The sequence below is a fragment of the Cupressus sempervirens genome, chromosome 1 (assembly GCF_028749045.1).
Source record: "Cupressus sempervirens isolate cs-2001-9-10 chromosome 1, ASM2874904v1, whole genome shotgun sequence".
NCBI classification, from domain to species: domain Eukaryota; kingdom Viridiplantae; phylum Streptophyta; class Pinopsida; order Cupressales; family Cupressaceae; genus Cupressus; species Cupressus sempervirens.
In genome coordinates, this window is record NC_143118.1 from 787,844,946 (window position 1) to 787,861,778 (window position 16,833).

The following is a 16,833-nucleotide window of genomic DNA, read 5'->3' on the forward strand; positions in this document are numbered from 1 at the left end:
TAAAAAGATATATTTGATCAAGAAGGATCAAGTATACAAGCTAGAATTGAGATCTGTAATCAGAACTTTAACTACATCCAAATCAGGTCATGTCATTTCTACTCTCTAACCATTGTAGTAGTGATATAAATCTCTTAATAGAGTTGGCTTACCAACCATTTTTAAATCCTCTAACAAGGTAGCATTTTTATTGAAGTGTCTAAAGACCTCTAACAAGGCCAATTCTAATAGGGTGATTAAATCCTCTAATAGGATTAGACCTAACAGTGTCTTTTGTAACCTTTAATTGGGTTGGCTCCTAATAGGACTCATTCAGAAGAGTAAAAAATAGTAAGTAGTTGCAATTGGTGGTTTTTCCCAAATTGGGTTTCCACATTAAATCTTGGTGTCAAATGTGTTCATGTTATTCTATTTTATATCTTTGCAACTAAGTTAAAATAATATTAATCATTGATAACATCTTAGGATTTTCATGTTAATTTTTTGTCAAGTAATCTTTGTATTTACTCAGTTACAACATTTTTAGTGTATTTACCAAGCAGCAACAGAGTTCATTTTTTAGAGATTATTTTGTATTGACATGTAAGGGACCTAAGATTTGTTTTTAGAATAATTGATTGACCCCTCCTCTCTTACTCCTTTTATATTTATAACAATTGGTATCAAAGATTTTGGTACTTAGAGTGAAGGTTTGAAAGACCTAAGCTAAAGATCGAGATGTCTTATAGAAGAGAGATTCTTAGGTTGAACAGAAACAACTTTATAGCATGGAAAGGACTTATGAGGTTACATCTAGCAACTATCAGTGATTTAGGTTGTAAGTATCTTGATATAAAATAAAAGACTCCTTATAGAACATGATCAGTTGAAGATATTGCTTAAAAGAAAAATCATAACATCATGATAACTGATATCACATCTACTCTTAGTTATGCTGAATTTAATGAAGTAAACACTATACTACAACCCATTCAATGTGCATCAAACTAAAATACATTTATGGAGGAGATGATAATGTAAGAAGAGGTAAAGCATAAAGTCTCAGTGGTCAATTTGATCAAATTAAAATGATGGAAGATGAAAATTTTGCAAAATATGTGGAAAGAATCAAAGAAAGTGTGAGCACAATCAAAGCATCTAAGGAGACATTGATGAAAAAATAGTTGTAAGAAAGGAACTCAAAATTATTATTCCTATTTGACGCAAGCAAGTGGATGAATAACTAGGGCCAAAGGTTCACCCAGCTATCCAAACCACCTTGCAAGAGTTAACACAATGGAAACTGACTCAAAGAATAGAAACCAAAGGAGGAAGAAGAGTCAATTACTTTTATTGATTCATCAAAATATCTTCATACATGCCCAGCTGTAAGGCCTTATGGGTTACGGCCAATTACAAATACATTCACATTCAAAGATCCAACTGCAAATTCACACTTTTAGTTCTGCTCTCTAATCTTCTTCCCAAAAGCTTCTCCCAAAACTTCTTCTCTTTTAAGACTTGCCTAATTCTAAGCCTGAACATTCTATTTATACTTGCCAAAATAGGTTACAGAACATTCTGGAACATAGAGAAGCCACAAGTCAGCTCTCATCAAATATAACTACCTATACCAAAATTAAATGTGAGCAAAGTTTACCCAAATAGGAACCAGACACAGATTACTCAGCAAAAGAAAGCTTCCAAAAACTAGCACTTGGAATACACTAGGTAACTCGACACATGAAGAAACACTTGGCATGCATTGAGTAACTTGGCACATGAAGAAACACTTGACATACACTGGGTAACTCAGCACATGAAGAAACACTCGACATACACTGGGTAACTCAGCACATGAAGAAACACTCGGCATACATTGAGTAGCTCGGCACATGAAGAATCACTTGGCATACATAGGGTTACTTGGCACATGAAGAAATGCTAAAATAACTGAGCACATGAAGAGTGCTACAGTAACTCGGTATACAAAGAGTGCTTCAGTAACTCAACACATGAAGGGTGCTATAGTAACTCGGCACATGAAGAGTGCTACAATAACTTGGCACCAACTGTAGAATGAAAAAAAATGAGCAGGATAACAGGGCAACCCAAGATGCTCCTGCATCAAACAACTGGGGTTGAAAGAAATGATTCTCTTGAATCATTAAGATGTCCCAACTTGAGTTGAATCCAACTCAAATTGAGAAATCCATGAAGCATCTTCAATAGGTATGTTCTTCCGCTTCACCAAATATTCATAGTAATCTTTTTCTCTTGTACTCTTGCCAACTCTCTGATCCAATATCTGTTCAACTTCCTCAATCTATTTCTTAGGATAATCATCTAGTATAACAACTTCATCCTTTGACTCCTGATACTTATACAAATTAGCAATATTAAATAGAGTAAATATATCCATTTCACTAGGTAACTCATCTTCATAAGCATTACGATGATCAAACTTCTTCAAGATCTAACAAGGTCCAAATTTCATCATCTTCAACTTGCTATATGTTCCAATTAGGAATCTTCATTTCTTTAGATGAACCATCACCTCATCACCAACTTGAAAATCATGGTGTCTTCTAGACTGATCAACATTCTCCTTATACTTCCAATTGCTTTGTTCCAACCTCAACTTCACTTCCTTATGAAAAGACTCCATAAAATCAGAAAATTCTTCTCCTGCAACACTTTTCTTTTCTTCACCAGCAACATCTCTCAAATCTGATTTACCTCTAGGATGCATTCTAATAACAATCTCAAAAGGTGTTTTTGCCATACTCCTATTCACAAAATTGTTATATAAAAATTCAGCTTGTGCCAATACCATCTCACAATTACTTGGCTTATTTCCAACTAAACATCTCAGCAAATTTTGCAAGCTTCTATTCACAACCTCTATCTATCCATCTGTTTGTGGATGGAATGTAGAACTAAACTTCAATTTAGTACCCATCTTCTTCCACAAAGTCTTCCAAACATAACCAACAAACTTACTGTCTCTATCTGAAATAATGCTTCTTGGTAATCCATGCAATCTCACAATCTCTTTAAAGAAAAGTTCAGCAACATGCTCAGCATCTGATGTCTTCCTACATGGTATACAATGAGCTATTTTAGAAAACCTATCCACTACAAAAAATATGGAATCATACCCTTTCAGTGTTTTAGGAAATCCAAGAACAAAATCCATACTGATATCAGTCCAAGGTTTCTCAGGAACAGTAATAGGTGTATACAAACTAGTATTTTGACTCACTCCTTTTGCAACTTGACAAACTCCACAACTCTTTACAAATTTTTGAACATACTTATACATCTATGGCCAATAATACTTCTCTTTTTAGCAAACTCAATGTCTTATCAATTCCAAAATGTCCAGCTAATCCACCACTATTCTTTTCCTTAATCAAATTCAACCTCATAGGACTTCTAGGAATACACAACTAAATACTTTTGAACAACATACCTTCTTGAATGAAATAATCATTATACTTACTTATGTGATCTGTCAGATTTGGTGCTCTACACTCTCTCCATGCCTCAGAAAAATCAAAATCAACATCATATAACTCTTTCATCTCATCAAAACCAAGAACTTCAACCTTCATTTCAGTCAATAAAGAACATCTTCTACTCGATGCATCAACAACTTTGTTAGTAACTCCACTCTTGTTCTTGATCACAATTGTAAAACTTTGCAAATACTCAACCCACTTCATATGTCTTTGATTCAATTTATTTTGACTTCCCAAGTATTGTAAATCTTTATGATTAGTATACAACACAAATTCTTTAGGCATCAAATAATGTCTCCACTTCTTCAATGCTTGAACAATAGCATAAAATTCTTGATCATATGTAGAATATTTCCTTTTAGCATCGTTCAACTTTTCACTAAAGAAAGCAACAAGCTTACCTTCTTAACTTAATATAGCTCCTATTGCATTACCACTTACAACACATTCAACTTGAAATACTTTTTTGAAATCAGGTAAAGCCAATATAGGTAATTTAGCAACCTTTTGTTTCAAAGTCTCAAAACTCTTATTAGCTCCCTATGTCCACTTGAATTCCTTTTTATCTCCCCTCATTGTTTTAGTCATAGCATTACAAATATCACTGAAATTCTTTATAAAATTTTTGTAAAAACTAGCCAAACCATGAAATGATCTTACCTCACTCACATTCTTAGGTGTAGGCCATTCCAAAATTTCTTTAACCTTCTCAGGATCCATATTCAAACAATCAACATCTTTTATCTTGAAAGCAGTCTTCCATTCATCACTTTCTTTGATTTTGATCTGATGATAGCCACTCTTCAAATCAATCTTGGTAAAATAATTTGCTCCACTTAAACAATCGATTATGTCATCCATCCTTGGCATAAGAAACCTATATTTCACTGTTATCTTGTTAATGGCTCTAGAATCAGTACACATTCTCCATTCTCCATTCTTTTTAAGTGCTAATATAGTAAGTACAGCACATGGACTCAAGCTTTCTCTTATCAAACCTTTCTGCAACAACTCATGCACTTGTATGTTAAGTTCTTCATTCTCTATAGGTGTTAATCTATATGGTGCTTTGTTTGGAAAACTAGCTCCAGGAATTAGATCCATACAATGACTTATACTTCTTATAGGAGTTAAACCATCAGGAATATCTTCAGCAATAATGTCTTTATACTCATTCAACAACTCTATAATTTCTCCAAGCACTTCGTTAATACTACCATTTGTCACTCAGTCACTACTGAATAGGACTCGGTTAACATTGTTTTCTGGCACTCAGTCTCCATTGACAAAACTCAGTTTTCTTGGAATTATAGCAAAACAAACTTGATTCTTTTTCATTTCCTTTTCAAAAATTTTCCCATTAACCATGCAAATTTTTATAGCAGTACAATTAACCTCATCTAGACTTTCGATCAAAGGCAACAATGTTTGTTTCTTTCCATTTACCCAAAGAGTATATTGATTCAATCTTCCATCATGTGCAACATATCTATCATATTGCCAAGGTTTACCCAACAAAATATGACAACAATCCATGGGTATAATATCACACAAAACTTCATGAAAGTAATGTCTAATTTTGAACTTCACAAGGGATTTCTCACTTACCAATATCTTATGCTCATCTTTGATCCATGAAACATGATAAGGTTTGGGATGTTTCAGCCTATACAACTACAACTTCATAACTAGCTCTTTTGATGCAAAATTTGTAGAACTTTCACTATCAATGATAACTTTATAGCATTTTTCAGCCATCTTACATCTTGTCTTGAAAAGACTTCTCCTTAAAATAGGTTCCTCATCACCTCCCTTATTACATAAGGTTCTTCTCACCATCAAATTTTCTCTAGCCTTAGGTCCACTTGGTGAACTCTCAATGTCTTCTTGAATCATAGCATTTCTATTATTCTGCCTACCTTCAAAAGATCTACATTCAAAGGATCTATGCCCTTCTTTTCCACATGTAAAACAATTACCATGAAATCCACCTCTAGAATAAGAATTACATCTTCTTCGGTAATAATTAGTGCCTCCTCAATAAGAATTGCCACTTTTTCATTCGATCTTGCCTTTGTCATCATTCTTCCATTTAGATTTTCCTTTATCCTACATAGAACTGTTAGACCTTCCACTTTCTCCATAAGATCTACCTCTACCTCTCTGGAATCTACCACCTCTACCTCTTTGTCTTTGTTCATTCTTCTTTGTCCAAATCTCCTTAGCTTTCAAGGCATATTGATATGCTTCTTCTACACTTTTTAGCTTCACAAAACTTATTTCATCTTGTATTCCAAATCTCAATCCATTAATGTACCTTGCAATTTTCTCAACATCATTGTCCACATGTCCAGATTTGATGTCTAATTATAGAATTTCTCAGTATATTCTTTTATAGTCATGTCCTTTTATTTCAAATTTTGTATCTTTCTCAACAAGATAACTTGGTAATCAGCAAGAAGAAATTTGTTCTTTACCTTGTTCACCATCTTTGGCCAACTTTTGATCTTCTCCTTTCCTCTCCTTTTTCTATTAGTTTGCAAGTGCTCCCATCATAGTGATGCATGACCTTTCAACCTAGTGACTGCAATCTTCCCCTTTCTATTGTTAGGAGTGTTTTCATACTCAAAGAACTTCTCCATATTAGAGATCCAACCCAACATAGCAATGGTGTCCAATTTTCCATCATAAGGAGAAACTTCTATAGTAGGTTTTGAATTTTCTCTAGACAATACTCTCAACAATCTTGCTTCATCTTGGTCTTCTTCAAGTTCTTGATTAGGGTTTGGTGTTGCTGCTTCATCATTACTTACATCATCAAGATGTGCTCCTCTCCTCTTGGTTGTCTCCACAACATCTAATCTAGTTGCAATTTGTCTCAACTGATCTAATATAGCATTATTAGCATTATTTCCTCTACCACAAACTATCTTTACAAATCAGGTTTCATGCAAGATCGTAACCCTCTACAAGTTATAGGTCAAATTCGTAGATCTACCACCCTAAAACCAAATCAAAATTAGGGTTCTTCATAATCTAATCTCCACAAGGATGAACCTCAAGCTCTAATACTAATTGATACAGGTAAGCAAACAAATAACTAGGGTCAAAGGCTTACCCAGCTATCCAAATCACCTTGCAAGAGTAAACACAACAGAAATGGACACAAACAACATCAACCAAAGGAGAAAGAGGAGTGAATTACTTTTATTGATTCATCAAAATATCTTCATACATGCCTAGCTATAAGGCCTTCTGGGTTACAGCCAATTACAAATATCTTCACATTCAAAGATCCAACTACAAATTCGCACTTTTGGTTTTGCTCTCTAATCTGCTTCCCAAAACCTTCTCCCAAAAATTCTTATCTTCCAAGACTTTCCTAATTCTAAGCCTGAACATTCTATTTATACTTGCCAAAATGGCTTACAGAACATTCTAGAACATAGAGAAGCCAAAAGTTAGCTCTTAGTGAATATAACTACCTATTCCAAAATTAAATGGGAGCAAAGTTGGCCCAAATAGGAACTATCTACATAAATTACTCGACAAAAGAAAGCTTCCCAAAACTAGCACTCAACATACACTAGGTAACTCAGCACATGAAGAAACATTTGGCATGCACTGAGTAACTTGGCACATGAAGAAACACTCGGCATACACTGGATAACTTGGTACATGAAGAAACACTCGACATACACTGTGTAACTTGGCACATGAAGAAACACTCAACATACACTGAGTAACTCGGCATACATGGGGTAACTCAGCACATGAAAGAATGCTACAATAACTCAACACATGAAGAGTGCTATAGTAACTCGGCACACGAAGAGTGCTACAGTAACTTAGCACATGAAGAGTTCTATAGTAACTCGACACCAACTATAGAATGAATAAAAATGAGCAAGATAACAAGGCAACCTAGGATGCTCCTACATCACTATTTATGCAATTAGAGTGTCTACCATTCAAGAGATGAGATGTGATTCAAATACCAAAATAACTTTGGGTGATCTAGTTGGAAGATTGATAGCTTTTGAGTTGGATAACTATGATAACTATGTTCCTAGTTCCAAAGGTATTGAATCAAAACTTGAAGCTTAGCTCTCACTCAAGAAAAAGACTAAGAAATAATAGGCCAATCAATCAAGAAGTGAAGAAGAAGAAGAAGAAAATTTTGATGGCAATTTTGAAGTTGTTGAAGCCCTACTTGTAAGAAAATATTCTATAGGTAGAGGAAATTAAAAAGGTAAGATTCCCCTAATCTATTTTTCTTGTGAAGAAGTTGGTCATATTACTTCTAGGTATCCAAATAGAGAAAACAAGGATGAGAAGAAAGGCAATAAGTACAAAGGGAAGAAGGAATTCAAGAACTACAAGGACAAAGGTAATAAATCTTGTTTTATGGCCAAAGATTCTAATAACAATGAAGATAAAATGGTATATATTTCTATAAAAGATGAATTTGATGATGAAGGAGATAAGATGACACTTATCTATCATGTTAGCAAAAATGATACATGGATTATTGATAGTGTTTGCTCACATCATATGACTAGAGATAATTTAAAGTTTGAGAACATGGAATATTATGATTATGGTAGTATGAGATTTGGAAACAATGAACCTTGTTGCATAAAAGGAAAAAGATGCACCTATTTGACCAATGAACTTATATGTGATAATGCTTATTGAGTTGAAGGACTAAAGCATAATCTATTGAGTGTGGTATAGTTGAACAACATTGGATTCAAGGTAGAATTTATGAATGGGAAGGCCAAATTGCTAGATGGGAAAGAAAAATTTGTTTGGATCTAGCAAACAAACAAAAGGTAACCTATCCTATCTTGAGTTTAGTGAAAGTTCATGTCTTATTGCTCAAATAGAGGAAAGATTGGTATGGAAAAAAGATTTTGTGATGTAGACTTTTATAACCTCGTCAAGATAAGCAAACATAGAAGAGTACAAGGTATTCATAGCTTGAGGAAACTTGATATGGGTCTATGCAAAAATCATCAAATTGGTAACATGGAAAAGAATAGTTTTGAAAGCAAGAACTATCATTCTGAAGAAGTATTATTGATTGTACATATAGATTTATATGGACCTATTAGAATAGAGAGTTATAGTGGAAAAAAAATTCCTCTTTTTTTTGTTGATGACTATTCTAGAATGATGACCATAATGTATCGAAAAGAAAAATCAAAAGCTTTTCAAAAATTCAAGTGGTATTTGGCAAGAGGATAAAAGAATCCAAAAATAAGTTAAAATGTTTGACATTAGATAGAGGTGGTGAATTCATCTCCAATGAATTAAATTAATTATGCATTGTAAAAGGAATTAAAAGATAAGTATCAACCCTTGGTACACCTCAACAAAAGGGCATTGCTAAAGGAAGGAATGAATCCATCATGGATTGTGCAAGAGCATTGATGATAGAAAAGAATGTTGCAATAAAATACTAGAAGGAAGCAATCAGCATTGTAGCTCATACCTTGAACAGAGTATAGCAGAAGAAAGACTCAAATCAAGCTCCTTATGAAATATGGTATTGCTACAAACCTAATCTAAGTTACTTGAAAGAATCTAGGAAAGGTAAATTTGATGTCAAAGTTCATGAAGGCATATTCCTAGGATATTCTTGTAGAAGTAAGTCATACGAGTGTTTGAATTTTTCTACTCATAAAATCATAGGAAGTGCACATATAATAATTGATAAGTTTACATAAAAGAGGAAAGATGAAAGAAATAAAGAGCCTAAGGATTATAGAAGATTTGTCTACTATGAACCTAATACCTTGCCAAATCTATCTAAAAGAAGGAATCTTCACCTCTCGAGTCCCCAAAATCTCTAATAGCTACCACATTGTAGATAGGGCAACCCAAGTCATAGCCTGAAGGAACCAAGTCATAGTCAAAGGCTATCAAGCTAGTGCAAACTGAGTCTAATGGACCTGAGTCATAGACAATGGGACCCAAACTTGATACTAAAATTCATAATAAAATCAGTGAAAATCATTCTAAATCCAAAGAACCTATGTTAGTAAAATATATCAAAAGGAATCATGCACCTAATCAGATCATTGGAGAGAAATCAGATGGAACAATGACAAGAAGAAAATTGAAAGGTACACGTTTACTTGCTGAATTTGAATCTAGAAATGTTAAAGATGCATTGGGTGATGAAAGTTGGATTGATGCAATGAATAAAGAAACAAAATAGATAGAGAAGAATAAAACTTGGACTCTTGTTCTTGGACCCAAGAATAAAAATGTAATTAGTATAAAGTGGGTATTCAGAAACTTGTTCAATGAAGATGAAATTTTTTATAGAAATAAAGAAAAGTTGGTATATAAAGGCTATTCTCAAGAAGATGGTATCGATTATGGTAAAAATTTTGCTCCTATTGCAAGATTAGAAGGTGTTAGACCTTTACTGGCATATGCATCTCATAGAGGATTTAAATTTTATCAAATGGATGTAAAATATGTATTCTTGAATGGAGTTCTTGATGATGAAGTCTACATTTAATAGCCTGAAGGTTTTGTAGAACCTAGCAAAAGGGACATGGTCTACAAAGTACACAAGACGTCATATGGTCTCAAGTGAGCTAAAAGAGCTTGGTATGAAAGACTTCATAACTACTTGAAATAGATTGGTTTTCAAAGAATTAATGATAACAGTAGTTTGTATATCAAAGAAGAACTAGACAAAAAGATTGTATTGGCAAAAATATTTGTTGATTACACTTTATTCATAGGAAAGGATTACATGTGCAAGGAATTTTTAGAAGAAATGAATAAATAATTTGAGATGTTTATGTTTAGAGAGATAAAATTCTTTATGGAATTTCAGGTTTAACAAAAGAAAAATGATATCTACATTACTCAATCTAAATATATCAAGGTGATACTAAAGAAATTTGGAATGGAAGACTTAAGATTAGTTAGAACCACTATGTCTCATAGACATAACCTTTCCAAAAATTATGATTCCAAAGAGGTAGATTAGACACAATATAGATCAATGATTGAAAAATTGTAGTATGTGGTAGACACAAGGCCTAATATTGCATTAGCAATTTGCATGGTGGCAAGATTCTCAACAAATCCCAAAGAAAATCACACGACGACAGTTAAAAGAATCATGCAATATCTATAAGGTACTGAAGAATATGGTTTATGTCACAAAATAGGAGGCAATTTGGGTTTAAAATTATTCATAGATGTTGATTGGGCAAGAAGTATTGATGTCAGAAAAAGAACTATTGGTGAAGCATTCTTTCTTGGTAAAAGACTAGTGTCTTGGACAAGCAAGAAATATAATTGTATCCCTTAGTCCATAGAAGAAGCAAAATATGTGGCAATAGTAGTCAATTGTTCTAATAATGTTTGGTTCAAACAACTAATATTGAAGATAGAAATCAAGGATTTAGTAGTTATATATTGTGATAATACTAGTGAAATCAATATATCAAAGAAGTCAGTGATGCATACAAAACAAAGTACATTGCTATAAAAATATCATTTCTTAAGAGAATTGGTACAAGATAAAGAAGTTAGATTGGAATATGTAAATATAAAAAAAAAAAATTACAGACATATTAACAAAGCCATTACCTAGGGATGTAATTTTATATCTAAGAGGTAAGATATAGGTCATTTCCCTATTTGAAGCTCACTAAATTAAGTTTAGTGATGCATCAACCAGAGTATTATTGAAGATCAATCAGTTGGTGCAATATTGACAAAGGCACATTGCAAATGAATTAGTACTTGAGGTACATTAATATTCACTAAACATTTTCTTTGGCATGAGATGTCAAAGAGGGAGAAGTTTGTTGTCATATCTCATTAAATTTTTTTTGAGAAGTTTTCTGTCATAGAAATTTTGTAAAGAGATGTACAAAGGGAAAATGGGTTTGGTATGATATTGAAAGTAGTGTTCTTTATTAGAAGAATTTGTTGCAGACAAAAAAAAATTGAAAGAGGAAGAAACTGTAGGAAAAAAGAGTTCAAACTAATAGAGGGAGTTCTCATGGATGAGAATCAAAATGAAACTAAGGATATGTTCCTTACTTTATTCTTGCTCCAAATTTTCATTATGTTATGACATGTTGTATTGCCATCAAATCCAAAGAAGGAGATTATTGAAATGGTTAACTAATTGAGTATTGTCTTTGATGTTACACAAAATGCCATGTCATTACTAGTCAATGTATGCCAAGCTCACTCAGGCATTGAAGATAGTTTTCTATGTCTATCAAGCATTCCTAATATTTCCTAATTTAGAAGGCAATATCTATCAAGTTTACTAGGGCACCAAAGGAAAGTTTGTAGAAGATGAGTGTTAATTGAGCTCACTTTGTTAATGAAGTAAATGCTGGATGGAACTATTATTAACCAAGCTCACTTGGTTACCAAAGGAGCTATTCAAATATGTAGTGTTGATTGAGCTCACTTGGCTAACACAAGAAATTTGTTTTAGAGTTAGTATCTATCGAGCAGGATCAGCTAATGAAGGATATTCTAATTTTGGCATATTGAGTTCAATTGATTTATCTGTTGGTTCTAGCTGACTAAGAAGATGAATATTAATTATTCTAAATTGTATTCTAGCTAACTTAAAAATATTAAAGATATTAATATAAGGCCAAGTTGAGGATTAGAAGAGAGAGTATGCATGGAAGATAATTAATGATGTGATGATGCTAAGAGGAAGTGAAATGAGAAGGATAAGAAGAATATCCTTGAGAAGCTGAAAAGATATATTCAATCAGGAGGATAAAGTATACAAGCCAAAATTAATATCTATAATCAGTAATTTAGTTGCATCCAAACCAAGTCATGTCATTGTTACTCTCTAACCATTGCAGTAGTGATCTAAATCTCTTAGTAGAGTTGGCTTTATAGTAATCTACAAGATAAAGTTTTGAACTACCACCTAGAGCTATTCTAGATAATGTTCACACCTTTCTTAAATAGGAAATTTTATGTCATCTAGGAAGGTTCTAGATGCTCAAACTTAATACCTAGGGTTGATAGACCTTAACAAAACATATAAAGTCAGCTAAATATATTTTTGACAAATCATTTTAGAAATTTTGGTAGCCCAAATTTGAAAGGCTATAACTCTCCAACCATTGCTCTGATTGGCTATTATTGTTAGAAACAATGACCATCAAGCTAACTAAGAGGGGGGAAGAATCAATTATCTAACACTTAAAAATTTTATCTTCTTTAAAAAATTTAACCATTCAACCAAAGTAAACAATAACCATAATAAAATTCTCATAGAAAATTATAGTAGATATGTTGACTAGGGAAACCCTTGATCAAAGGGGAAACTCTAGTGGGAATGATGCCCACAAGATGATGTACTAATATAAATATTCTTTATTAGGAGTCTATTACAACATTTAGTATAATGAGTCCCTTTTAGGAGACTTTGAGTCCCTGTTAGGAGATTACATCCTTGTTAGGAGTTGTGTCAACCCTGACAGAGTTGTGGTATAATGTATGCAAGAAGAACCCATTGCCCAAACATGCAATTTCAATTACAAGAAGAGCTCACTTCTCAAAAAATTAATTTACTATTATCTTCTCCTTTCTCCTACTCTTTTCTTTGTCCTATCAACCAAACCAATCACTGTAATACTTTGTAGACTAGGTCACAAACCTCGAGTCCAAATGCCAAACCTCAAATCACTCAGCAAAACCTTTACAATCAAGTTTCCTTCACTTATGCACTGCTCTACTCAACTTCACGTTCTGCACTCTCTACCTTTTATGATCAATTCATATTCCATTCATTTGATACCATGATAAAGGAAAATATCCTTCTTTTACATTGAGTCCATAAAACAATTCCCTAAGTTAGCTGTTAGACCTTCTCAATTAATTATTATAAGACCGCATTAAAAACACATTCCACGTAGCGATAAATTTAATCTTCCACCTTACAACTTGAATAACTTTCTATATATGCAATATTATGATGAGTGAGCTTAGCCATGTCATTCTCAATATGTCTTCTCTATGTCCTCAATGTCAATCCTCAAGATATCAACTCTGCTAAGAGATATAACAAGTTTACTGGAACATGCCTCTATAAACTCTATCTCTAAATAGACATGACCATAACATATATAACTTCTTCTAGACTTATCCTTTCTTCTTGTGATGTTAAATTTATATACTAGATACTTTGAAGTATATCCCATAACCTCTAGTGGTTATAATGCTCAACTACCAATCTGTACCAACTTGATTTGTATGCTATTCTTCTGTAAGATACTAGAGAGAATTGTTATGTTGACATCAATGACAAACTCAATCATGAATGTAACATATCATCATAGTGGTACTCCCCCATAAGAATATCATCAGAATTCATGCTTCCAACAATATTTCCAATCTTTCAACAATATCCCCTTTTGGCATTGATGGCAACATAGATTAAAAATATCTATTTCCAAGAATACCAACAAAATATTATCCATCTTCAAATCCTCTTCATCAATAATTATCCCCCATTGATATACCTCAATGTGCTCTATACCAAACTGTTATTCTGCATACTATGCTAATGTCAAACATCTCCTTTAGCATACTATTTTTGAAGCCACACTTCTCCTTCATTGACATCAATGTCAAAGGTTTTAGCAACCAACATCTCTGCATCAAATTTTACAATAATTGATACTTACTAGCTCGAGTGTTAAAAGACACTATTCAAAATAAAAACCAATGAGAGTCTTAGATGAATCTATCCATCACAGATACTCCCCCATATAGGAAGCATCAACATTTAGTTTAAACAAACAATGGTGCTTTGTTACCCTAGACTAATGCACTTTTGCATCTTCTATTCCAATGTAGGAAGGGTCATAACCCAAGCATACCTCACAAATACTCAAAAGTCTCCTTGGGAAGAGACTTAGTGAATATATCTACAATTTTCTCTTTAGTACTCACATAATCCAATTTGATTTCCTTTTCTACAACTTTCTCTCTCCACATATGATAATTAATCAAAATGTGTTTAGTCCTCGAATGCAACACTAGATTCTTCGACATATTTACCATGCTTGTGTTGTCACAATGTATAAAAATAGGTTCACTGATTTCTATCCTTATATCATTCAACATCTACTTTATCCAAATGACTTGATTGCAATTATTTTCTACTAAAATATATTCTATTTTTACTTTATTTTGAGATGTACACTCCCACTTCTTACTTAATCAAGAAACCAATCTTCCTCCAAGAAAGAAAGCTCCTCCACTAGTGCTCTTTCTATCGTCAATACTACCTACACAATATGCATCAGTATAAGCACTTAAAGTGAAATCATTAGATCTATCATACCACAATTCATACTCTGATGTTCCCTTTAGATATCTAAATATCCCTTTTATTGATGTATAATGTGCTTCTCTGCAATCATCCTAGAATCTTGCACCAATTCCAACTACATTTTCTATATCTGGCCTTTTGTGAGTCAAATATTGCAATCCTTTGATCATAGATTTGTACATCTTCTGTTGAATAGTAGGTGTCTCAACCTTCATAGATAACTTATTTCCAATTACCATAGATGTTCCAACATGTTTTCATGTTTCCAAACCAAACCTTTTTAGTAAATCCTTCAAGTACTTAGTCTAAGAAATAAAGATTCTTTCGTTATTTTGTACAATCTACAATCCTTGGAATTATTTCATCTCTCCTATTATACTTATTTCAAATTCTTTCTTCATTTCTTTTGTAAACTTTTCACCTTCTTCATCATTTCCTCCAAATATAATGTCATCAAAAAATATTACCCAAATCATCAAACCATCATCAATTTTTTTCCAATATAGATTACTATTTTCCATAGCTTTGCTATATCCAAGTTTTGTTAAATGTTTTTCTAACCTTGCATACTAGTTTTTGGGTACTTCCTTCAATCCATACAATGATTTACTTAGTCTACATACTATGTCCTTGTCATCTATCAAAGGCCATCCTCCAGGTTGGTCAATGTATACCTCTTCTTCAAATTCTCCACTTAGAAATGTGTACTTGACATCTATCTAATATACTTTGAATTTCTTTTGTGTTGCATAGGCTAGGAATAATCTTACTACTTGTATTCTAGCCACTAGAGAATAAGTCTCCTCATAATCTATTCCTTCTTGCTGTGAATAACCTTTACCTACCAATATTTCTTTGTTCCTTACAACTTCTCCTTTCTCATTCATCTTATTTTTGCATATCTATTTAGTTCCTATCACATACTTGTCTAGTGGTCTAGGGACCAATTACCATGTCTCATTCTTTACTATCTAATCCAATTCCTCATTCATAGCTTGCTTTTAATAGTCATCTTTACGTGCTTCATCTACATTGTTAGGCTGAAATTGAGATATCAAGCATAGTTATTCATTTACTAAGCTTCTTTTTCATCACACCTTTATCTTTTCTTCTAATGATCTATTTAGAAGGGTGATTCTTTATCATGGTTTTTTTCCTAAAGTAGGAGTTTGTGTCTCAACTCTTGCCTCTACTAAAGGTTATGAGCTTTTTTCCTACCTTGTCTCTCCTTAATTTTTCAAATCATTGTTAGTCATAAGAAATACCTCATCATTCCTTAGCTTAGTAACAACATGGTCATCTAAATTGTAATAAACTATTATCTCTTGTATTTAGAATTTCTCATCAATTCTCACATTCACACTTTTCATAATGGTCTTAGTTCTCTTATTATAACATCTATAAGCCTTGCTTTTCAATAAATAACCAAGAAACATATCTTCATCTCTTCTAGCATCAAACTTACCAATGTCATCATCTCTCTTTATGTAACACATACTTCCAAATATTCTGAAATACTTAATTGTAGGTGAGTGACCAAACCATAGTTCATAAGATATCTTGTTAGTGTCCTTCCTGACTTGCACTCTATTCATAGTGTAGACTATTGTATTCATAGTTTCTCTCCAAAATATCTTGGATGCATCATTCTCTGCTAACATAGCTCTTGCAACTTTTATAACTAACTTGTTTCCTTTTTCTGGAATGCCATTCTATTCACGGGTTCTTAGAGCTAATAGCTATCTTTTAATTCAATTTTCTTCAAAAAACATGTTAAACTCATTCGAATTAAATTCTCCTCTATCTAATCTCAAACATTCAATCTTCATACTAGATTCATTATCAACTCTATTCTTCAATATCTTTAATTTATTACATGCCTCAAATTTCTCTTTAAAAAATGCAACCCACATCATTCTAGAAAAATCATCAACTAGAATCATAAAATACCTTTCACCATAGAACCAT